Genomic DNA, 25679 nt, shown 5'->3' with positions numbered 1-25679 from the left:
TCTTAAAGTGGCCTCCTAGCAAGTAGTGTTGATACTTCTAGAGTGCATACACCATAGCTAACCCTTTGCTTTTAGTGGTCTAATAGTTCTTCTTTGCTTTGGATAATCTGTGGCTTGCGAACATGATAGGGTGGTCTAAGCCTTCTTTTCCATCCTGTGTTAGTACTGCCCCTAGCACTATACATGACGCATCAACATGTACATGAAACTCTTTCTTCCAATTCGAGAAGATTAGAATCGGTACGATAATCATCTTTTCTTTCAATATATCCAGGCTTTTCTTACAGTCATCATTCCAACAGAATGTGACATCCTTCTTCAACAATTTTTCCATCAGCGCGGTGATCTGGGCATAGCCTTTGATAAACTTTCTATAATATCTCGTATGTCCCAAAGTAGCGTGTAACTATTTCACACTCCTTGGTGCTTCCAAGTTTAGAATCACTGCGATCTTCGCGGGGTCTACCATCAGCCCTTGTCTGCAAACCACATGCCCCAATAGGTTCCCAAAAGGAATGCAAAATAGACACTTCTTGAGGTTGAGCACAATCTAGTATCTTCGACAGGTATCCAGCATCAAGCACAAGCTCGCTACATGGTACTTAACCAGCCCAAATACAGTCTAGTCATCAAAATAGACCTCCAAGAACTTATGAATAAATTCCTTGAATGCCGCAACAACCACGCGCAAAAAGTAGCAGGTGCATTCTTCAATCCAAACGGCATTAGAGTATATTGAAAGCAACCCCACTCAATCGTGAAGGTTTTCTTGCTCCTATCTTCTAGTGCAATTTTTATTTGGTGGTACCTAGAGAACTCATCGATGGAGTATGCTTCCTAGCCACCTACATTGTCCAGCACCTCATCCATGAACGGAGTTGGAAAAGGATCATGCACATAAGCATCATTCAGTTTTCGGAGATCCACGCATATCCTTATCTGATCCTTCTACTTCTTCTCCTGCACCACCATTGGGCTTACCCAATCGGATTCTTCCATAGGCTCAATGATTCCTGCCACTAACATCTTGTATAATTCTAAGCGGACCTTCTCCTCGTATTTCGGATTTAGGCAGTAAGGTCTCTGCTTAACTGGCTTCAAGTCGTGTTTTAAAGTGATCTTCATCACTTCTATATCTCTGATTATTCCTTTCAAATCTGAAAAGTTGGTAGGGAATAAGTCCTGATATTCGCGGAGTAATCCAGTGACCTTATCCACCATCGCGTCATCCCAGTAGTCTCCAATCTTCGAAAATTTGGGTTCTGCCTCCATACTAATGTTCACCTGTTTAGTTTTCACCAGCGCAGTTTTATTACGGTTCTCAATATGTGGTCCTTGAACCTCGTGCTGGCCTTTTGTTTCTAGAATGTTAATCTTCTGTGGATCCTCATCCTCCCCTTCAGTAGTTACATTATAACATTCCAGTGCGTGACTTAGCTGAGTAGACCATTCAGGCTAAATCAAGTCTAAAGGACCCTGTGGTATCCTAAAGATGGTTGCTTTGACCTCTTGCAAAGCTTCATCAATACTGCCAAACTCGTCCTCAAAACTGAATGTCATCATGAATCCTTCGCGCAAGATATCTGATTCACCTGTCCCATGGTGGAGCTCTATTTCTATATACCAATTCATTGGGATAACATCTAGGGTATGATAGAACAGGTGCACCCACTCAAGTTGTGGCTTTTCTCCATAAGCCTGCATCCATTTGGCCAAATGCATGCATGGGTCATTCTGCCCATCATACTTGTTTGTCAGTTGCATCTTAGGCTTCCCAAATCGTGCTCTCATCATCCTCCTACATTCGTGCCAATCATCAAAACTTCCCTTGTGCGTACCCCACCATCTTGCGGGCGTAGCGTGCAATTCCCAGTCCAAGGTTTGGAAGTGTTTTTTTTTTGGCACCTCCCTTTCAGCTGCATCCAAAAAGGTATATACCTCAGTTAGACCATCATAAGTAGGCAGATCCCTTACTTTTGACAACACACAGCATAGCGACCGAGTCATCATGTTGCAATTTAGCGTAGTTACTTCATGTAACCGATTCTGCCAGTGTTTTATTTCTTCATCGAAATCCGAAGTGCAGGAACTCTCGCACTGCCATGTAATCCTTCCATCCACGGTGGGATTCACCTAATCTTGGTCTCGCGTTGTTATCTTATAGATGCAGTCGAGATCATCATCGCTCTCATAATCATGGGTTGGTTCTGTATAGCGTGATCCTTTAGCAGGATCCAAGGGTATTATTACGCGCAATTATTTCTTCTCAAAGATCATCTTTCTCTTGTTCAGATTGATTGCCCCATTGATATAAGTAGCCCAGTCAATGCACAAGAGTGCAGGGTAGGGATTGTTGTCATCCACAATCTCTATTACTTCAAAATCTACCAACACACTCACTCCTTCAATATCCACAGTCACTCCCTGCAGCCACCCCATGGGTATGATTTTCTACTAATTCGCCATCCTTAACTGAATCAAAGACTACTACAGTGCAGGTCTCCCCATTCACTCCCAAGTCTGTTTCAATAGAACATTTGCATTTGACCCTAAGTCCAAAATGACATGATCCATTTCATACTCTCCTATTTGCTCGGTCAGTCTCATCTCCCGTCTCGTCCTTGTATTATGCTTGAAAATCTTTCGTACTACGCGCGACTCACCTTATGCGGTGCCAACACATCTATTGATGAGTTCTTGTAGCCCTTTTACATCCTTACTGTTACACAGTAACTTCATACAGGTTTCTAGGAATGTTGTGAGCATAGAAGGGTCCATCTCTAGCTTAGGCTTATCCTTGCATTCTAAAGTGGAGGCCTAGTGAGACTCTTCTTAGATTCCATGAAAGCTTCTCGAGCATGCTGCAAATCAAACTCACCCTTTTTTGCTAGGACCTTGCAAACCCATGTACTATCTTCCGACTATTTATTCTTGTCATCTCCCGTCACGATTCCACTCTGGATCACTATATTTACGTTTGAATCTTCCTTGCATGCTCAGACCTCATCATCTACAGGTTCTGAGTCATGGGAGGTGGTAGCACCCCTTTGTCACGTATCCCAGCTATCAACGTAGGATGGTCTTCAGTTTCATGATCAAACATTATGCAATACTTGCACGATGGACGTGTCGGATTAGTGCAGTCGCGGGCATAATGTCTTGGTCCTTCCCTATTATAGAAAATCAACTATCCTTGACCTCTACCAGGTCCTCCTCCACCTCGGCCTCGTCCGCACCCCTGAAATCCTATCCACGCCATCCTTGCATTCTTGTTAAGGGGTTGTGTTTTGTCCTAAACCCTGTAGGTAGGATTTTTGTCAATTCATAGCTCCTACAAGTATGCTCATCATGTCCTACTGACCTACAAAAGTTGCAGAACAATTGTTGCGGTGCTTGCACATACTTCTATAGCAAGTGATAGTAATTTGTGGCATGTTTTCCAACTACCTGAAAGATAGCACACCATAAAGCAAGTGTTGTGCTTGGTCCTGCTTGAGCTTCCAGCCTTAAAGGCATCGATCCTCCTCTTGCAAGGTAATTTGTAAAGACCGAGTAGTGGTCTTTGTCATGACCCTGAATCTTGCATTTCAAACACCATACCTCTTCGTGGACCTCTGGCCGAACCCTCCTGTCTTGCTTCAGACATTGCATCTTGGTGAGCTCCAGTATTGCAGCAATGATGTTGCAACTCTTGGGACTCCCTACTTTACTTTTATCAACGTGGAAGCGACGATGCTATATGCACAAGTACTAGCTCTTACTGCAGGCTGTCACTTGATCAGCTGGCACAAGTTCACTAGGAGCTTAAGCCAACTTATATGAGTTCTTAGAAGAAGCTTTTAATGATGATGGACAAAACCTAACTCAAAAGAGGCTAGTCTACTTCCAGAAAGAAGATGAAAGCTGAAAGGAAACGCAAACACTAGCAAACCCTAGATTTATCTACTAACCCTACTTGTGCAAGAAAAGATATGTAAACTACTGAACTGGATGCCACTGACTCTTGAAAAGGTAAAATTCATGTGTTTAAGCTACTTTTGAAGGAAAATATGGAGAAATCATCTTTTTGTATTTTTGAGCAATTTTATGCATAATTATTATGCATGTGTTTTATCTATTTGTGACTGTGCGGAGGTTTATTGGCGAAAGAAAATGGAGTGGGAATTTGCAGGAGGTTGGGAAGGTGTGAAGAGGACCTAATGAGTCCCTAGCACCCTTCTGGAGATTTCCACATTGATCAGACTTCGAAAAATCGCTCGCATGAACTTCTACAAGAGGCTGCAAGGGATCTACAAGAAATTCTATAGGAAGTTCTACAGGAACAGGCTTAAAGTGGTTTTTAGAGGGTTGAAGGTGGAAAAGCCATGGGGAAGTGGAAATGAAGGATGGATAGAGATGTTAAGGGGTCTGGGACTTGGCAAATGAAGCTCAGGAGTAATGAAGATGGTTGGATTTGTTCAAAGGTGAAGGAAGTAATGTTGCACAAAAATGTAGAAATTAGGGCAAGTTGGGAAAGTATGGCGAATGAGTGAATGAAATCTTGAGAGAGAGACTGGAGCAAGTTGTATGATGGAGGAAGGATAGGTTGGAATGTCTTACAGGTTTTCTGCACACTTCTTTCCAAAACTGACCCAAGCAAAGACTAAGAAAACAAAAATTTATCTATTTTTGACCTAATATGACCTAGAAACCAAAAAACAATGAACATAACTTTATAGACAGGAAGTTATGCAAGAAAGTGATGGAAACTGAGCAAGAACAGATCTAAGCATGAAAGCACAACTGACATCAACTTTTCCAACTCAAAATCTAACATTAGCAATTGCATTGGAAGGCAAAAATAGTGTTTTTGTGACAGCAAGAGTGCCTTGGTCTCAATTCATGGTCCCAAGGAGGGAGAAAGGAGATTAAGTCCTGCTTGGTAGCCTTTTTATGGATCTTTTCTGTCATCAAACTATCAAATCAGCCTGAAGCAAGAACAACTATCTTAATCATAAAAAACAACCTAAGTAACAAAGCAAGATGTAACCTAAATAACAGAAATTATTCTATGAATGCAATAAAAACACATAGAAGTATACAAAGGAGGTACTGGGAACTTGAGTTGGGCCCAACTCCAAGAGCTACAACCCCCTAGGAAAGATCAGTGTTGGTTTGAAACTGGATTCATCTTCATTGACCAAAAAAAATAGTTACATCACAAAATTGTCTACAAAAGGAGATCGAAACTAAGCTGAGTACAAGGCTGCACTAAAGTGCGAAAATAGACTATCAAATGGCTAACATCTAACTAAAATTTGACTAACTAAACTGACACCATAAGCCTTCTTATTTATACAAATGATGACTTCCAACAGTCCTCCTAAAATCAAGGAACTTGGCTTCTTAGAACTGAAGATAACAGTAGTCCTACTTGACTTGCTTGGCTGCCCCTTGGCTTTGTGCTCTGAGTTTTTGATGGAGAATTTGAGATAAGGGCTCATAGATGAAGGGGACACCATCCTACAAATCCTCTCCCTTGTTCTTCCATGAATTTGGCTACCAAATGCTCATTAAACCTTTGATTTTGTCTCAAATTGACCAAAAATTTGCATAAAGCACACATTAGACTTTTTGGCATAATGACTAACCCAATTCACTCTATTAGCATAAATATTATCAAAAACATGCAATAAACTAATGAGAATGGTGGATTAAGTCAAATTAAGAGGTAAAATGAGCCCATATAATTACCCATTTTTGGGGCTCATCATCACCCCCTACTGAAGGTGTTGCTCATCCTCTGAGCAACTAGTCCATTTCTACATTCTTGATCACTCCGATGGATTCCCTAACATCCCATGCTTCTGACGTGATATCTCGTCTTTATCATGGAATCCTACCTTTCTATCCACCCACTGTTGTCTTTCTTCTTCCTCTTTTTCCTCTTCTTTTGTCTTCTCTGCCTTTGTTAGCTTTGCTTCCTCAAGCTCTATTTTGGTTTTCTTCTCATCTTGTTGAGTTTCTGCCTTCTCCGCTTTAGTATTTTTCTTCTCTGGTTTAGTCTTTTTCTTCTCTATTCTAGGTTTCCTCCTCTCTGCTCTAGTCTTTTTCTTTACTATTTCAGGTTCTTCCTTCTCATCTTTTGTTTTGATTTCCTCCTCTGTTTCAAGTTCTTCTTTCTCCACTTTGGTCTTTTCCTCTTTTTCTGTTTCCTCCTCATCTTCCCCTTCCATATTTCTAAAAATCTCCCTATCATGATGTGTAGTGACTGCTGGAAATGTTCAGGTGAGGAGGGAGGAAACAAACTTTCAAAACCAAAAACAGAGAAATGGCTGAGGTTTGTCTTTTTGGAATCAGGAATTTCTCATGTTCTTCTTTTTCACAACATCAATTTGCAATTTTTTTCCCTTCAAATTGTTTCCAACTTGAATTTGCTTCTCGGTTTTTGTGAAAAATCAATACTTTTGACAGAACAGAGAATATTTATAACACATTGTTTTTTTCTTTAGAGAGTGGACAGTCTTGCAAATTTGGTTTTTTTCACAGGTTGGCTTCTATGGTTGCATCCCTTTTTTCAAAAGAATGTGAGAAAGAAGAAGACAGACTTCGAATGCAAGGAAAAAACAGAGAACTATGTAGAACTCAGAGAAAATATGCAAGCAGACTTTTAAGCTTCATTCTCCTTTCTTTCAACCCAATACAATGTTTTTAAGACACCACCTTATACAAATAGGTCATACGTAGATATGTTTCCTCGAGCCTACCTCGTTTCAAGCTCGAATTTTCCAGCTGTAGGATTACTCTCTGCCCTTCATGTAGAAATCTTTCTGTAGACAGTGTTCCTGCTCCTGTAGACTGTGTTTGTCGTTCCTGTAGAACCTGATAAGCAGGAGGGTTTTGAAAAATGGCAGAGAACGACTGGTTCACTGCTATGGAGGTGGTATAGAGCTTGCTGTAGCTGTGGGGACGATGGTAAAATGGAAGCAAAGGTGGTGAGAGTGTTTCAAAGATGAATTCTTACGACTGTTTATGGAGACTTTTGGTGATGGAGGGTGAGCTAGCCAAGTGTGCGTTTGCCCCGTGCAGACCATTGGTCCCCACTACAGTGCTATTATGAAACTTCATGTTTTCTACCTGTTAATCACTTGACATCATTTGTGTTGAAGTTTAGAACATCTGCCACTACCTGACTATTAGATTTTTCCATGAGTTGACTATACACACGTGTAGTGTGATCTTTGGATGAGTGCATCGAACTAGCTGAGCGTGTCCAGTTAACTAGCCACCTTTCTGGATTAATCCAACCATTTCATTCATTTATGAAGTTTCAAATCATACAGATGAAAATAAAGGAACTAGTTTAGACACTTACCTGTAAGTCAAAATGTGCGTGCTGCTTGGTTCTTTTGTTGCTGCATGTTCAAATTCAATTGATGCATGCCTGTATCCCTTCTCCTATATGCTTTTTGATGTCTAATGTGTGGATATTTTTCTTGTTCAGGTATCCTCTGGCTGGATCTAAGCTGCAGGAGCCTGCTTCAACCTTTAGATTTGCACCCTTATGCTTCTGGTGCTAGGCTTTTGTAGGACAGTGACTTGTTTTGTCCATAGCTCACAAACAGTAGACTGGATTGACCTGGAATTTTCTGGGCATGTTTCCATCGTCATTATGCACCTCCCATAGCAAAATTGTGGTCAATGGATGCACATATTTCGAGAAAAATTAAAAATGGCTGAAGGTGATGGAGGTCGATTTCATGGAAACCATGCACTGGAATTGGCTAAAATTGATTGGGCATGTTACTATCACGCATATGCATCTCCCCATGAAACAAGTTTTTAAATGGATGCATGGATATGGAGAAAATGAAAAAATGTTGAAGGTGATGGAGGTCGATTTCTTGGAAAGCATTGGAATTGGATGAAATTGCTTGGGCATGTTGCAATCATCCATATACAATTCCCCATGAAACAATATTTTAAATGGATGCATGTGTTACACAGTAATTTGTCACTGTCTCCCTGTCAGTCACCCTACTGTGTCAGGAATTCACAATAATCAAGTTCATGCCTTCTGAACTGGCCCAAAACCCACTTTTCCAAAGTTTTCCTCATCAGCGCGTCTGTTTCTAAAATATCCGCGATGACTGGCGGCTCGTAGTGTATTCAGTGCGCTGCCAGCGCGGAAGCACATCACTTTTCCGCGCTGGTCGCATTTCATGAGCCAGCGCACCTCTCCTTTGTATTGGGTCGCGCTAACATGACTTTCCTAGTTATTGAGGCATGGCGACAGCGCGTCAGTTACCTTATAATCCGCGTTGATCCTGTTTGGGCGAATTTGTTCCAACAACCAGCCTTCCAGATAACTCCAGGCTTGGTTGTTGGCTTTGTGAGTATCGACTCCCTTCTATGGCATGTCTGTTCGACCCTTTGCAACCACTTCCCTTGAGGATAAGCTCATCCTTCCACCCTTTTTTCTCCTATATAAACTTCCACCATTACAATGAGCAGCTAGTTTTTGGAATAGCTTGGATTGTATAGAGCTTATAGTGCTCAGATTGCTGCTACTATAGGTATTTGGTGTGCTAGATGTGGAAGTGATTGATTGCTTAGGGAAGGTTGTTTTGTGTTGCTTGTGTGAGAGAGAGAGAGTTGCTTGTCTTGGGAGAATCATTTCCAAAGGTGAATGCTTGGGACACTTGCTGACTGGCCCCTCCTGAGAAGGTTACTGACGTCAGAACATTTGGTTGTACTCTTCTCTGTTTGATTAATAATAGATGACTGCTATTATTGTTCCATTCTCATTTGTCTATGCAATGGTTAAATGTGAATTACATCTTTTCTGACTGATGTATGGTTGCTTTTATTAGATTTCACGCTTGTGTTTTTTCCTCTTCGTGTGTGCAGGTATCTATTCGCGGAGATCGCGGAAGATCGTGACCAGCCAAAGCGAAGGAGCGAAGGCGGCATCTCTTCGTCAAACAACAGCGCTGGAATCCAAGTAGGTGCTCTTTACCTCTTGTTTAATTGTAATTAGGAACATGCATAGCAGCATTGTTTGATTGTTTCTAGACCCTTGCTGGGCTAGTAGGGATCGCCTCTATCCGTAGAAGGGATTTACCTCTCCAACAATTTGGCGACTCCGCTGGGGATCAGCCTTTTTGTCTCTTGTGTCCACTCTTTGTGCTTGAATTTGATTTTTCTCTCTTTTCGAGTTTTAGGGATTGTTTTTCTGCTTGTATCCTTCCTGGGTCCATCTGGGAAGTGTCTTGACTCTTAAAAGACTTTCTACCTTTGGTTTGGGAGTTTTCTACCTTGATTCTACTCGTTTTCACCTTCGTCGCGGTTTAATTCAGAACAGACGCGCTGACGTCACACCCCTGTTTCTTTGTTATCCTTGTCATCGCGCCTGTACAATTAATAGTCGCACTGACCTCGTTTTTCTGAGACAGCGCGCTTTATCCGTGTATTTCCGCGCTGACGTCGCAAAGTTGCTACAGGCCTCCTCTTTTCAACGCCGAGTTGTTGAAGGCTACCCGCGCTGATCCTGTAGAATTCATTTTTGTCCAGATTAGCCTCCTGAACTTGTTGCTTTAGCTTTCCCCTCTTCTCTCCACTTGGTTTGTGACTTGTTTTTCATTACCTGAACTCTGAGTTGCTTGTTTGCGAAGTCTTGTTCCACAAGGTTTCGTTTTTTCTCGTTTTTCGGTTTTGCAAACACCTTCCTCTTTGCTTTCGCTGCTTGGTTTGTGTTTCCGCCATCACTTTTACAGCTGCTGGATTGTATTGAATCTCTATTTGACTGGTTGGGACTCTTATCCTCCGGGTGTTTGCTTTTCTCCATTGATTTCGCACTCTAGCCCTAGGGCATCTGGTGGCCGTGTGTGTGTCAAGCCTTCCATAGGGATCTTGTTTTCCTGTTTGACCAGCCAACTTCAGATTTGTTGTTGCACTTGTTCAGTGATTGTTGAAGTGTTTTTGGTTGTGTTTCCGAGTGGTTTTCGCTTCCTCCTTGTTTGAATCCTTGCTTGTCTTGCCGAGCTTAGATCACATAGCTCGTGCGGAACTTAGTTCTTCCTTTTGATTTGGAAGCCTTTGTTGGATGTTTTGGGAACTTTGTGTGTTTTCATTAAGTGATTTGCTTGGTGTTCCGGTTCCTCCAAATTCATTTAGATGCTTTGTGCCATTGAAAGAAAATCAAACTAGTAGCTTTGCTTTTGAGAATTGAAAAGGAAAAGAACATTTCATTGATTTGCATTTTCAAAAGAAAAAGTTTCCTTTCCTTGCTTTTAGCTGCATTAAGTTGTTTGTTTTCTTGTATTCGTTTTGTTTGATCAAAAATTCTCTACCTTCTCATAGCTAGAATTCATCGAACAAAATGAAATTCTTTGGCATGTAGTTTGCATCTAGGTAATTGTGAGAGAACATACGATAGAGCCTGAAATCGAAACTTAATTTCAAGATCAACTATAAAATGAACCGAATGAATCTAAAAACGCATTGGAACTAAACGCAAACATCTAGAGGTCTAGGTTAGAGACGTGTTCCGGCGTCTTTAAACATAGTCACTGTTGTTTCACATTACGGTTGGGTGATCCCTCCTTCTGTGACTCGATAGTGGTCTAACACGGACTGCGCTCCCACGTACCGTCGCGTATATAGGGAGACCCCACTAGGCTTTTATACTTTATCCATAGGAAGCCGAGTCTGCCGCCTTGTGAACCGTAACGCACCGAACACAGCATTCGGGAAGATTGACTGCAGTACAGAAAATCCTTGGCTCTCATACGATTGCTGAGGTGTATAAGCATTTTTACGGGTCTCTTGGTAAACCTTATACCTAGAGTCTCCAGAGCAGTCACTTTTGATCCTTTTCGGACTCCCTAAATGAAAAGGTGCCTGTGAGCGTCTTGTCACTTCGTGCTCATTAAATATTCGAAGGAGACTGGAGTCATCTTTTCGTCCTTTTCTCGACTCTTGAAACATGAAAAGGTCAAGTTTGGTTCTTGTGTCTTAAAAATTAATTCGGCCACAATAACATCACCTGATTAGATCTTGTGTGCGTTAGTTTTGAGTAGGGTCTTTATCGTTAGTTTCCTTTAGGTTTTCTAAGGGGTCTGGTCATCCTGGCTGACCCGTCAACTCCCGGTCCAAGCGATCAAGGTTCTCCATCTTCTGTTGCTCCAGAGGTACCAGTTGTAAGCGGTACTCTTCCCATTGTTCCGAGTATCCAACCTATCAACGTACGTGCCCTAGGCGACGAAGATTACATAAAAGATTGGAATCCTATCTAGGAGCCTGACAGCGATTATACCCCTCGTACCCCTCGTACTCCTCTCGGTATGTCGTCTCCAATGTCTACTTCCCCCATGGATGAGACAGCTTCCAGCACAGGTGAGACGCCCGTGGTGACGGACATTGAGACTCCGATCCCGGCTTCCTCTCCACTCCCTCCACGATATCAATCAATGAGGGATAGGATAGCTGCTAGAACTACTTCTACGACTATATGGGATCCTAGTCTTATTGCCACCACCGGACCCTTTGTTTCGCGACCTCTTAGTACACCTCTTACTTCAGGGCTTAACACGCCCGTTACCTCAGTTCCCACCAATCCAACCGTTTGTGTAGCACGCTCGACTCCGGTCATCAGTGCTGTACCAGCATCCTCATCTGTAAACCCTGAAGCTGGGCCCTTTCCTGGTGGCATTCCAGGAGCAGGGCCGTATGATGCCCACGGGCAGCCCATTGTGGACCCAGATTACGATGGTCCACTCTTTTATTATGATGCGAACGGCGAGTACCTCGAGAACATTTCGGTCCTTCCTCATCGTCCTTTCGAGGAGAACCAGGAACCGTTGAACGTTACGTATGACCCCGTTACTCATGTTTTTCATGGGCGCCGGGATCCTCCCGGACAGCCTCAAGGACCACCCAATCAAGGCCAGCCGCCTTATGTGCAAACCCCTCAAGGGCAACCACTTTATGGCCCGCCTTACCCAGGACAATCTGGGGGCCCACAGGGACAACCCTACCAGGGACAACCCTCGGCCGTTGGAGGTCCGTCGTATTCATATCAAGGTCAACCTACTGGATATCCAGGGCAACCTGGTACCCAGCAAGGTTACCCAACTGGACAACCAGGGCAGCCTTACATTCAACAAGGCCAACCCGGTTTCCAGCAAGGGTACCCATCTGGACAAACTAGGTCAGTTTATAATCCTCAAAATCAACCAGCAGTCCAGCAGGGATATCCTCTTGGGCAGGGGGGGCAACCCTACTTACAGCAGGGCCAACCTACTGCCCAGTCTGGTCATCTTTCTGGGCAGGGTGGGCAACCCTATGTTCAGCAAGGTCAACCCTCTGCTCAATCCATGCACCTTTCTGGGCAAGGGGGGCAACCTGCTATACAGCAAGGCCAACCCTCTGCTCAGCCTATGCACCAAGGAGGGCAGCCCGCTATGTAGCAAGCCCAGCCCTCTGCTCAGTCTGTTCACCCTGGGGGGCAAACGGGCCAACCTTCTATGCAGCAAGGTCAACCCGCTGTCCGCCCTATTCGTCCATCTGGACAAGCTGGCCAACCTCAGCGTCAACCAGCTATCCGGCCAGCTCAGTCATCCGTTCCGCAAGGACAACCCTTGGTGGTGCACGGACAACCTGGTACCCAGCAAGTCCATCCTGCTGGCCAACCAGGTCCATCTCAAATCCAACCAAGTCAACCTTTGGGACAGATGGTTCAACCCCAGCCGGTTCAAGGACATTACTCTGGGCCTCAAACTCAAACGGGTTATCAACCTTCTTACCAGACGCAGCCTCCCTATCAGGCTCAGTATGGGGCCCAGCAACCATATGGCTACCAGCAACCCCAGGGGCAAAATCAATTTGCTCCTTATCAAAATTATCAGCAACCACAGGTCACTCCTTATCAAAACTATCAGTATGGTGCACCTGTGGGGCAACCTGCTAATACATGGGGAGATGGGGGGCAGACACAGGGACAGTCGTCCGCATATGGCCAGAATCCGTACGGACAGAACCCCTACAGACAAGCTCCCTATGCGCCAGGCCCTTTTGGGCCAGGTCCATCGGGACAAAGTTCTTACGCACCAGGCCCTTTTGGGCCAGGTCCATCCGGACAGAGTTCGTGGGGGCAACCACCATCTGGTTGGAACCCTAATGTCGCCTCGAATCCGCAGCCACAAATGTCCTTTAACCCGCAGTTACCATTCTTAGCAACGTTGGAACTGCCTGATGTGTCCAAGTTAACAAATGATCCTATTTTGCACAATCCGTATTGGCCACTGGTTCCAACCAAAATACCAGGTGACTGTCCAAAGTTTGATGGCAAAGCCGGTGAAGACCCTCAGGCCCATGTAATGACTTATCACCTTTGGTGTTCATCCAACTCATGGCTTGATGATTCTATCCGGCTTCGCCTCTTTCAGAGGACTCTCACTGGTTCAGCTGCTAAGTGGTACATCGAACTGAATCGTGGCATGTTTCAAGATTTCAACTCGTTGGCTATGGCCTTTTTGACTCATTTTCAGTTACCCATTCGGTACGAGACGGGGACTCATCTTCTCACGTCTCTCAAACAGGATACGGCTACGCACATCTCTGATCATATACATGAATGGAGAAGGCGTCATCGCTTGATTAAATTCTGGATTCCTGATCAACTCCTGACCGACTGGTTCACGACTTCCTTTGTCCCTAAGATTGCAAAAGATATCGCAATGGGAGCGTGTGTAACTGAAGAGCAAGCGATCGCGCGAGCTCAGTACCTCGACTTAGTGTACTCTCAGTCAGGTACTTTGTATGAGTATTTGCCAGATGCCCCGAGGCCTGGACAGCCCAAAGCTCCACCGAAGCCTTCTGTTGATGGAGTCATTGGTTCTGTAAATTTGTCATCTAAGAAATCGGCCGCGAACCCTGGGAAGCAGAAACAGAACGCCTCTAACGAAAATGCTCCTCAGGGCCAATCAATTTCTGGGACTACCTCCGAGGTAAACGCCGTCCAGTCCACCGCGGAGGATAAATCCTCGAAAGGAAAAAAGAAAGGGAAGGCTAAAGATAAATCTGGACAGCCCAAGCAGAACCCTCCTAAAACTCCCTCCGAGGAAGGAGCCAAACGAAAGCCTAAGTATCCTTGTCTCATCTGTGAGGAGGATCACTACACCAAGGATTGCCCTAGGCGGTCCGAGGTTAGTCGACTTTTGAAAGGTGCTCCGGGGCCTCCTACTGTGCTAAAAGAGCCTTTCCCTTCCCAGCAAACGCATCAGGTGGCAGATCCCTCCCAATCCTCTTCCTCGTTCAGTTCTCAAGTGTTCATGGCTGGAACGATTCCCATCCATGTTTCAACTCGAGCGAAAGATTATCCATCTCCAGCCGGGAAAGAGCTGGAGGTTCCCCCCAGCGCTCCTCCGTCCAGTTCTGGTCCCCTTCACATCGAACGGCCCAGCACTGAGACGATCCCCCGACCCCCTCCTAAAGGTGTACTCAGGAAGTCATCTTATAACCCCAATGCTCGTGCTGCCCAGCACTATAGCATTGTCGAGGACTTAGCTCAGGCTCCGTCTGCTATGTCCGCATTAGAAGTCCTCCAGAGCTGCCCCTCCCAGAGGAAGTCCCTGCTATCAGCAATTGGTGGCATAGACCCGGCAGATTCGGATTTAATTTCTTTTGATCTCGAGGGTTTTACACAGAGATTACCTCATCAGGTGGCTTTCCTTATACAGGTCCTCATCAACGACAAAACGATCCATCTTACAGTCATTGATGAAGGTGCCTCAACCTGCATCATGTCAGTTGCTTGCTGGAAGGCTATTGGTTCTCATGCTCTGAGCCAGTCTCCTACGACCCTGGAAGCTTTCGATGGAAGAGAATCTCGTCCATATGGTATCCTCCCACGATTGCCTATCTCTTTAGAAGGGAAAACCGTAGATGTAGAGGTTGAAGTTGTTGACGCTAATCTCACTTACAACCTCCTCCTTGGACGAAGCTGGACATACGCCATGCAAGCCGTGGCTTCCTCCTTGTTCCGTGTCGTTCGCTTCCCCCATCAAGGAAGAATTGTCACGGTGGACCAGCTGTCCTTTTTTGCTTCCTCTTCTGAAGGGAATGTGCCATTCGTGGAACATACCTCCAAGTCATTAGTGAGCGTGGGTGCTGGATTATTCAAAGATCCCTCCTTAATGGGAGTCTTTCCCCTCCCACCTCCGAATCTCGCCCCTGTCAACATGATTTCAGTGCGTTCTGATCCATGGGTTCTTCCTCCCTTGAATCAGGAAGACTCTTGGGGTGATATGATGCCGTTGAGTCCTGCCGAGCTCAACTACATCGAGATTGTCACTGCATCGGCTCCCCCTCCTGAACCTGCTTTTCTAAGCAGTGTTCCTGATTCATATGATCATTTCCCTTGGCTGGGTGATGAGGCCACTTCGGATCCTCTGAAGGAAATATTTCCCTCCGACGAGGCCATCATAGAGACTATGTCTCTCGAAGAACTCCCTTGGTTAGATCACCACCATCGTTCTTCGTTTCTCCCTCCACATTCGGAAATGGTCGCTTGTCTGGAGCGGTTTGCTTCATGTGTCCCATCTCCGCCTCTCCAAACACCTGTTCAGCTATATCAAGTGTCTTCGGAAGGCAATATGGGTAACATCACGCAGACCCAGCCTATCGACATCTCTGTCAAACCAGGGATTGTCGAGAATATTTTCATTGGAGTCACATGCACTCCTGAGGAAGTTCAACTTTATACCGCCTTATTTCGTGAATTTCGTGATGTCTTCGCATGGTCTTACGAGGAAATGCCCGGCATCGACCCTAGTATTGTGGTGCACGAGATACCTACTTATCCAGGCGCTAAGCCTGTTCGTCAGCGCTTACGTCCAGTGCACCCTCGAAAGGCTGCAGCCATCAAGGCCGAAGTCGAAAAGCTTCTTCGAGCTGGTTTCATCTATGCCATTCCCCTCACGGAGTGGGTATCCAATATAGTCCCTGTGAACAAAAAGCAGGGCACTATCCGGGTCTGTGTTGACTACCGTGATATTAATCGTGCTTGTCCAAAAGATAACTTTCCTACGCCTTTTATTGATCAGCTTATCGATGACTGTGCAGGAAGTGAGATTTATTCATTTATGGACGGCTTCTCGGGTTATAACCAGATCAACATAGCCCCTGCAGACCAGCATAAGACAACTTTCATTTGTCCTTGGGGCACCTTCGCTTATAAGAAGCTACCTTTCGGTCTTAAAAATGTCGGTGCCACTTTCCAGCGTGCGATGTCGTATGCTTTCCATGATATTCGACACATCGTACAGCCTTACCTGGATGACCTCCCAGCTCATTCAGCTAAACGTCAAGACCACCCATCTCATCTACGCGAAATCTTTCTCCGCTGTCGACACTATCGTATTCGACTCAATCCGCATAAGTGTGTCTTCTGCGTAGAATCTGGCCGACTACTCGGGTTCATCGTCTCCCGGGAAGGCATCCGTCTGGATCCCCTCAAAGTCGAGGCCATTTTGAATCTTCCTCCCCCTGCCTCTTTGCAGCAATTGCAGAGCTTGCAGGGCAAAGCTAATTTTCTTAGACGATTCATTCCGAATTATGCCGAGGTGGCTAAGGGTTTCACACGGTTATTAAAGCGAGACACACCCTTTCGATGGGATGCTATCGCCCAGGAATCTTTCGAGCGCCTTAAAGACCTTCTTGTCTCAACTTCGCTCTTAAGACCTCCGAATTACCACCGTGATTACACTCTCTATCTTGCTGCCGCTGACACCACCATCGGCATGGTTCTAGTGCAGGACGATGATGCCGGCACCGAGCACGTTATCTATTATCTTAGTCGCAACTTTCTGGATACGGAAACTCGCTACGCATATGTCGAGAAGTTGGCATTGGCAGCTGTCTGCACCATCCAACGATTCCGGCATTATATCCTATTGCGCACAACGACCGTGATCTCTGATTGCAACCCCATGACCTACATTTTGTCGCGTCAGCTGCTGGGGGGAAAATACTCGAAGTGGATTGTAATCCTCCAAGAGTTCGACTTGGAATTCACTGCGGCCAAGTCTAAGAAATCTCTGGTCTTTGCTGAACTGCTCTGTTCCTTACCATCTCACTCTGCACCATCTCGTTCGGAGGAGCATATCCCGGATGAAACATTGTTTCTCATCAGCACCCTCGACCCATGGTACGGGGACATTATCGTATATTTACAGACATCTTCCTTCCATCCGAATGTATCGAAAGATGCTCGACGACGAATTCGTCACCAAGCTCAACCCTACCGCATTTTGGGCGATACCCTGTACCGCCTCGGTGTTGATTCTGTTCTCCGCCGATGCTTGACTCTCGAGGAGGCTGAGCGGGTGTTGAATGACTGCCACTCCGACGCTTGTGGCGGCCATATGTCCGGATATGCTACCGCCCAGAAGATCCTCCGTGCTGGTTATTTCTGGCCTTCCATCTTCAAGGATTGCATCCTTGCTGTACGTGCATGTCATGAATGCCAGGTTTACCACCGGAAGATGCGTGCACCTGTTGCACCACTGCACCCTGTTGTCACCGTAGGTCCATTTGCCAAAGGGGGCATCGATTACACGTCCTGTAACCCTCGTTCGGCCGGGGGGCATGGGTACATTATCGTTGCTGTGGATTATTTCACCAAGTGGGCCGAAGCGATGCCTACATTAAACGAAGATGGTTACACAGCGGCGCAGTTTTTATTCAACCATGTCATTACTCGTTTCGGAGTCCCTCAGGCTATTGTCACAGATCACGGAAAGCATTTCCGAAATCACATGATGACGGAACTAACGACCCAACTAGGCTTGCGTCAAGATAGTTCGACACCATACTATCCACAATCTAACGGTCAAGTCGAAGCCGTGAACAAAGTTTTGATCACCATGCTTCAACGCACCGTCAATACGCACAAGTCTAATTGGCATCTGATGTTGTTCCCAGCCTTGTGGGCCTACCGGACTTTGTGAAGGACGCCACTGGCTTCACTCCATTTCAGTTGGTTTATGGACTGGAGGCCACCCTTCCTGTCGAGTGCGAGATTCCTTCGTTGAACTGTCGAGTTGCTTCCCAACACCACTCCGGTGGAGGAACGGCTTCTGTACCTAGAACGGTTAGACGAGACTCGTCGTTTAGCTTCTCTGGCTATCGAAGCGTAAAAGAAGAGAGTCAAGGCTCACTTTGACCAAAACATTCATCCTCGTTCCTTCGTTGAGGGAGATCTAGTACTGCTCTACGATCAAGCTAAAGATAAGCTGGGGGCAGGAAAACTCGAATCCATGTGGCTAGGTCCCTATATCGTGAAAAGAGTTTTACAAAAGGGCGCATATGAGTTGATTGATTACGAAGGAAATCCTCTTGACAAGCCCCGCAACGGGCTGTATCTGAAGAAATATTATGCATGACTTCGTGCACTCAGTTTGTACATACGCGTGTTTAGTGTGTTTTGTGTGCATGATTTCATGTTTTGCTTTGGTGTGAAGGCGTGTTTGCCTCTTATTGTGTTTTCTCTTTCTTGTGCAGATGTCTAGTGCACCTTATGTTGGTTTCGCTGATGGTGCCTGCCGTAGTACTTGCAATTTGTCTTCTGCGGCATGGGCGATCTATGATCCTCACAGAGAGTTGCTAGATCTTCAAGGAGTCTGCCTCGGTCATACCACTAATAATGTTGCTGATTACAGTGCCGTAATTGAGCTACTAGCCGAAGCAGTTGATCTCGGCATTCGAGCAATGATGGTAAACCTGGACTCCCAGCTGGTCGTTCATCAACTTAACAGGCGATATTCCGTCAGAGACCAACGTATCCTAAGGTTGTATCTACGTGTCAGATTGTTAGAAAGGAATTTTGACTATATCACATATCAACATATTCCGAGACGATTAGACACGTTGACTGATGCATTGGCAAATCATGTGTTAGACAGACATTTGCGAAATAGATAACATCATACAAGAAGACATAGAAAGCATAATAGAGTAAAGCATGTGTAAATAAGATATTTTCTCAAGCATAGTTTGCATGCGTGCGTGTGTGCTTTTAAGCTTGCATTAAAAACATTAAAATATATGGGTCATGTGTTGTGCAATTCATACTTAAGATCACATTTGTACTGAACATTTGCATAACATAAACAAAACATCATCATATGTAACAAGATCCATCCAAAATCGGTATGTATATATATATATATATCGTGTGGCGCACCGAGGCGCTCAAAAATAAGTGTATATGTCAAAAATAGAGTCACTGTTCTCAATACATCCGAGACACATGTCTCTCAAAAACAACAATAGAAGTAAACCTAGGCGACTAGTGGGCTGGGTTATGCTCTCTGTAGCATACAGCCGCTCGTGCCACCCGCCTCAAAAGGTAGTGCAGCCTGGGTGCCACCCCCACTGTGTGGATCTGGTGCTCTATAGGGACCTCCTCAACCCCCTGGTAGTCTGGCACTCCCTCCAGCAAACCCTCAAGGTTGCGGGCCACAGTCTCCGATGTATCCACCCCTGGAGGAACCAAGGCCAAGGCTCCAGCGTCTGGTCCCTCTCTCCGTGCCATTAGGGCTAGGCCCACGGGTCTCGCAGGTCCCACATCTGCATACAGTGACATTTATTTAGACATGTACATAAAAAAACCAAAAACATCAAAAATGTTAAAATGAGATCAAGTGACGTACCTCCATCATCCCAATGCTCTCCTGCAGGCAGTGGCATGTCTGGATCATTGCGGAAGTCCATGCCGGCATACGGCCAATCCTCCACAATGACAACCTGGCGCTCCAGCCACTCTCTGAAGTACACTCCCCAAGATACTGGGTGACCACCACCTCCACGTGGCATGACCCGGGCCCATCGACTGGCCCTCGTCTCCCTGGGACCTCTAGGTGGATCCACAGCCATGGTCTGTAGCTGTAGAACTGGCACCCGCTCCAGCATGAGCGGCAGAAGGAGTGACCCATAGGCGAACTGCTTCGTCTCTCCACGACGGCAGTTGCTTAGTTGCCTCTTCATGCTAGCAGTCACAGCAGTCGCCCAGTCAAAGATGGTGGGCTGTAGGCACTCCAGAGCTAACAATAGTTGGTTCTTCGAGGCCTCATGGTTGGCCAAAGAACCCGCTACCCGTGTCACCAGGAAGAGTATCGTGCAGAGAGGCATGTCCCGCACTGTCGGGATATCAACCTTCCCACTCCGTGTCTTTTCAGCTCCTGGGCATACCCTAGCCATCAGCTGGTCTAGAGTCTTGCCGCTGGGTTGCTGCCCCTCCAGGATGGGCCTCTGGCCACGGCGCGACAAACCAGTCAAAAAATAGATATCCGAGGCATCAAACTCGATATCTTGCCCGCGGATGGTGAATTTCCCATCTACTGGGTTCCAAGCTCTGATCAGGAACTCCAGCAAGTCAGGTTGCGCCCTCAGGCGCGGAGTCAGGAAGAACTTTAGGAAACCGCATGCCCGCATTGCGTTCCGGCATTCGGCAAGCCCATATGCAACTATATCCTCGTTATCATGAGCTCTCTCTTGCCACACGAAAGACATTGTGCCCTGCAAAGCCATGAAAAAATATTAGATCGTCGTTGGTGGAAAAATTTACGTTCAATTTATGAAAATTCATATTTTTCCGCGCCAGCGCGACTGTTTTAAAAACAGTCGCGCTGAAAATGGCGCCCCTTTGTTTTTTCATTGGGTCAGCGCGGAAGAACACGGGTTTTCCGCGCTGACCCAAATCCTGGTACGTGTAATTTTAAATCGTTCAGCACGGTCCTGAGCGGGAAATCCGCGCTGACCGAGAGCGCACCCATGCTCAAAAAATTTGCCCAAATGGGTGAATTCCACCGTTAAAATTTTGCTAAATATAATCAAAATGGAGCGCATGGCAAGGGGAACCTACCTGGATCAAGCCGTTCGCCGAATGGTGTCCGCACGGGGAAGAATTTGCTCCGTCAACTTCACAGCTTCACAACGTTCTCAGAGGCTCAATATGGTAACAATGGTAAAAATGACTATTTACCCTCCTATTTATAGTAAAAATGGCTCAATTAACTATAGATTTTGCAAATGTGGGTTTTTGTCATGCTTTTACCATGGATTTAGCACTTCTGTCAATGTCTTATGCATGTTTTAATATGTTTTTAACATGTCGAACGGATTTATGCGGGTATTTTTTATTGTGCAGGTCCTCAGAAACAGTGAAAATCATAATGATCCTAAAATCACTTGGTCCCAAAAAATGTCGTCTTTGAGCTCTTTTCCGACATGAAACAAGAAAAGATGGCCGAGCCTCCTTTCATCTCGTTAAAGGGAACGAGAGGCGGTCATTTTTAAGCTCTTTTTCCGACCGTGTAACTTAAAAAGATTGTCGGGTGTTTGTCGTTTTGCACTCGTTATCGGCTCTAAAACGACGTGTTTCCGACCACTTTTTTACTTTTTCGGGTCGAGAGCACTATTTACGAAAAGTACTCCTCGATCGTAATGGTCGGGCGGTTCTTTCGAGCATAGTTTTATACTTTTTCGGGCTCGAGAGACACAACTGTACGAAAAAGGACCCCCCTGGAGTCTCCTTTTCCGCTGTCTTTTCAGACTCTCTAAATAAGAAAAGACGCCGAGTTTTTCCTTTGTCAGGCTCGTTAAACACTTGATGACATCGGGCATTGTCGAAATGACACTCCTCAAGCATATGCTATCCCCGTCAAGCTTGTCATCCAAAAATAACCGGGGTACCTGCCAGGAATGGTGGGGAAAATGGAACTATAATCATAGTCGTGTCGGCAGTATGTCGCTCTTGAACATGGCACTCCTCTGCTTCGTGTCTGGGTGGGCCCATCTCATCTTGTTTTTCACTGGCCTCCGTGGGTTTGGGTTATCCTATTTGACCTCTCATCTGCTCATTGCCATCGTCACCATACCCTTTGCTCATTTGATGTCAAATACTGCCAAATCCGCTATAGTGCCGCCGATATGTTCAAGAGAAGTTGACCTCTGCAATAATACAACCTCATCTGCTATCTCACACAAATCATGTTACCTTTGTCTCGTGTCGATGATGTGGGAAACATTATGGCCCACCTTTGATCAAGGTCACTTCCTGTCGACTTCAGCTCATTATCCGGGAAGGTGACCTAGAGACTCCCTTCAGGTGCCATGAGCCTGCATGCCTCAATGGCAGGTTCTTCGTGTTCGATGCGAGGTTTTCATCATTGTCCTCCGATCGGATGATTCTGCGGGTGTTCGACACCAGCTCATTGATTCACATGCCGCGGATTGTACCTATAGTACCTTGAGGGCCATTGTCATTATTGGTGGTACCTCTCGCGTCTGTTAACAGTTTTCATCATTGACTGGTAATCAGACGATGTTCATGCATGTTCGACTCTAGCTCATGTATTCACATGCTTGAACTTGTACTTTCTTCAGGTCGGGACGGAGCGCAAGACCCTGGATCCCTGTCTGTTATGGTCCAGGTTGCGATTTTGTGGATGATCATTACATGACTCATTGATGGATGGCTGCGCCCATACCTGAGTCTTCATGGATGGCTGCGACCATACCTTATCATTATTCTGGTCTCTTTAGCTGGGTGGTTGCGTCCATTCCACAGACCTTTTCGCATGTCTTTCGGATGGCTGCGCCCATGCCTAGACTGCATGTACTTGATTATCAGAGATATTCGGTCCTTCCTGGTGGTGTTCCAGTTCGGCGAGTTTTGTAAAGCATTTCACCCCTCCCACTCTCTCGGTCTTCATGCTTTAGGGGCATCTGTTACACAGTAATTTGTCACTGTCTCCCTGTCAGTGACCCTACTGTGTCAGGAATTCACAATAATCAAGTTCATGCCTTCTGAACTGGCCCAAAACCCACTTTTCCAAAGTTTTCCTCATCAGCGCGTCTGTTTCTAAAATATCCGCGATGACTGGCGGCTCGTAGTGTATTCAGTGCGCTGCCAGCGCGGAAGCACATCACTTTTCCGCGCTGGTCGTATTTCATGAGCCAGCGCACCTCTCCTTTGTATTGGGTCGCGCTGACATGACTTTCCTAGTTATTGAGGCGCGGCGACAGCGCGTCAGTTACCTTATAATCCGCACTGATCCTGTTTGGGCGAATTTGTTCCAACAACCAGCCTTCCAGATAACTCCAGGCTTGGTTGTTGGCTTTGTGAGTATCGACTCCCTTCTATGGCATGTCTGTTCGACCCTTTGCAACCACTTCCCTTGAGGATAAGCTCATCCTTCCACCCTTTTAGGAGGCTCCTTCTCCTATATAAACTTCCACCATTACCATGAGCAGCTAGTTTTTGGAATAGCTTGGATTGTATAGAGCTTATAGTGCTCAGATTGCTGCTACTATAGGTATTTGGTGTGCTAGGTGTGGAAGTGATTGATTGCTTAGGGAAGGTTGTTTTGTGTTGCTTGTGTGAGAGAGAGAGAGTTGCTTGTCTTGGGAGAATCATTTCCAAAGGTGAATGCTTGGGACACTTGCTGACTGGCCCCTCCTGAGAAGGTTACCGACGTCAGAACATTTGGTTGTACTCTTCTCTGTTTGATTAATAATAGATGACTGCTATTATTGTTCCATTCTCATTTGTCTATGCAATGGTTAAATGTGAATTACATCTTTTCTGACTGATGTATGGTTGCTTTTATTAGATTTCACACTTGTGTTTGTTTCCTCTTCGTGTGTGCAGGTATCTATTCGCGGAGATCGCGGAAGATCGTGACCAGCCAAAGCGAAGGAGCGAAGGCGGCATCTCTTCGTCAAACAACAGCGTTGGAATCCAAGTAGGTGCTCTTTACCTCTTGTTTAATTGTAATTAGGAACATGCATAGCAGCATTGTTTGATTGTTGCTAGACCCTTGCTGGGCTAGTAGGGATCGCCTCTATCCGTAGAGGGGATTTACCTCTCCAACAGCATGGTTTTCAAGTTAGGGAAAAAACAAATTTCTGCTCTATGTATTTTTATATTAGAGCATTCTGTAGTTTTTGCACAGTAAGAAAAAAAATGATCTTGGGCTATAATGTAGACTTGGAATTGATGGGAGAGAGGTTTGAAGATTGCAGTGGGATTTATAAACCCTTTATGAAGCTCTTATGTTCCCCAAATTACTTTTGAAGTCCATTTCTAGCTCTCTATAATTTCTATAGGATCCTTCTGTAGAAAACATAGTTTTTAGAAAAGAAGCACAGTGAGGTGGAAAGAATGTCAAAAATGATGGAGAAGGGTGAGGGAAGGTAGGATAGGTGTTGTTATTGGTTTTAGAGCTTTCTTGGCACCTACTGCTGCTTCCTAAAGTTCTCCAATAAACCTACAATACAACTAGAAATTCATTTTTTTCTTTTTCTTTTTCTCCTTTTTTTTTTAAAACAACTAGGGCGCCTCAAGGAGGTTTTCACCCTAACTGCCTGCCCTAGGTGCCTCCAAGGGAGGTTTTCACCGAGGGAACTTATTCTCTTTTTATTTTCTCTTCTTTCCAACCCATTGACTGCCTCATGGAGGTTTTCAATCAATGAGCCAATCTGAGGTGCCTCTGAGGAGGTTTTCGCCTTAGATTTTTATTTTTCTCTTATTTTTCATTTTTTTCCTTTTTCTCTTTTTTCTACCATACCCTACTTGAAAAAAAAATCATTTTCAAGTATAAGAATACTTCCACTGGAGCCATGTGCACATCGAGATGATAGACAAAATGATGTGGAGGCTTGAAATGCATGTTTTTACAGGTATCCGGAATTCAGAGACCAAATGATTTGACTTTGAAGGGATCAAGCATAGTTGAGGAAGAGAGTACTGCTACAACTTAGCGACCGTCTGGAATCATATCACAATATAGCTATAATGTCCTTGGTCCTTTTGCTGATATGGATCATTCTTCATGTCTTTTCTACCATGACCTTCATATCTTCCTCTTTTTGCTGATTTTTCTCTTGAATACATGGAGGATTTAATGGTAACCATGAGGGAGGTCTCTCGATCTCGGATTTTGTTGTCTTCTCTTTGTCAAGTGCAGCCCATGGTTCTTTGATCTTTTCTCTTGCATCTTCGGTTGGATGTGGTCATTCAATGATATCAATATAAACTCTGTTTTACAATACCTTTTGTGAGCTATGGCGAATATCATTGAGCTCAAGAGGAGTTGTTTGGAAATGTTGTGCCTCAGCATTGTAATTGGGTTGAGCTACTCCAATGTGCGGGTTTGGAAATGGTGGTTCCCCACTATATACTTTCCGAGCCTTTCTGTTATTCGGGTTCGGGTTTGGTTGAGCAGGCATTTGGGGTTGCCTTAGAGGAGTAGGAGGTAATGGTTACGGTTGAGCAGGTGGTGGAGGCAAAAGAGTGGGAGGAGAGTTGTACTGGGGCCTCCACCCCTGATGAGGTGCATTCCACTGAGGCTGTGGCTGAGCATAGGGGTGAAATGGATGAGTAGCTGGTTGAGCATGATATTAAGATGGATACGACCAAGGAGGGGCTGTGGACCAGGAAAGATGAATAGGGGGACCCCAAGAAGTCATGGAAGTGGCTTGATAGGGGTTGTAATAAGTCTGGGATGTTCCTTGCATTTCTTGCTAGTAAGGTCTGGGTTCATGTGGCCTCTTTTGGTTTATGAAATAGAGTGGTTCAGTGGCTCCTTTGGCCCTCTGATAAGAAGCTTTAACTTCAGGCAAGGAAGGGCACT

The 25679-nt window shown here is 45.3% G+C and overlaps 1 pseudogene; it reads right to left on the bottom strand.

The window, feature by feature from the left end:
• LOC149228400 (phosphoenolpyruvate carboxylase-like) overlaps positions 1-25679 on the bottom strand; it is a 146478-nt pseudogene that overhangs the window by 59562 nt on the left and 61237 nt on the right.

Source organism: Pinus tabuliformis, chromosome J, assembly GCF_031772625.1.
Source record: "Pinus tabuliformis cultivar Carrire ecotype Pingquan chromosome J, CPIR1, whole genome shotgun sequence".
In the NCBI taxonomy this organism is placed as follows: domain Eukaryota; kingdom Viridiplantae; phylum Streptophyta; class Pinopsida; order Pinales; family Pinaceae; genus Pinus; species Pinus tabuliformis.
Note: the sequence above shows the minus strand (reverse complement) of the source record. Positions and strands in the feature narration are given on the sequence as shown.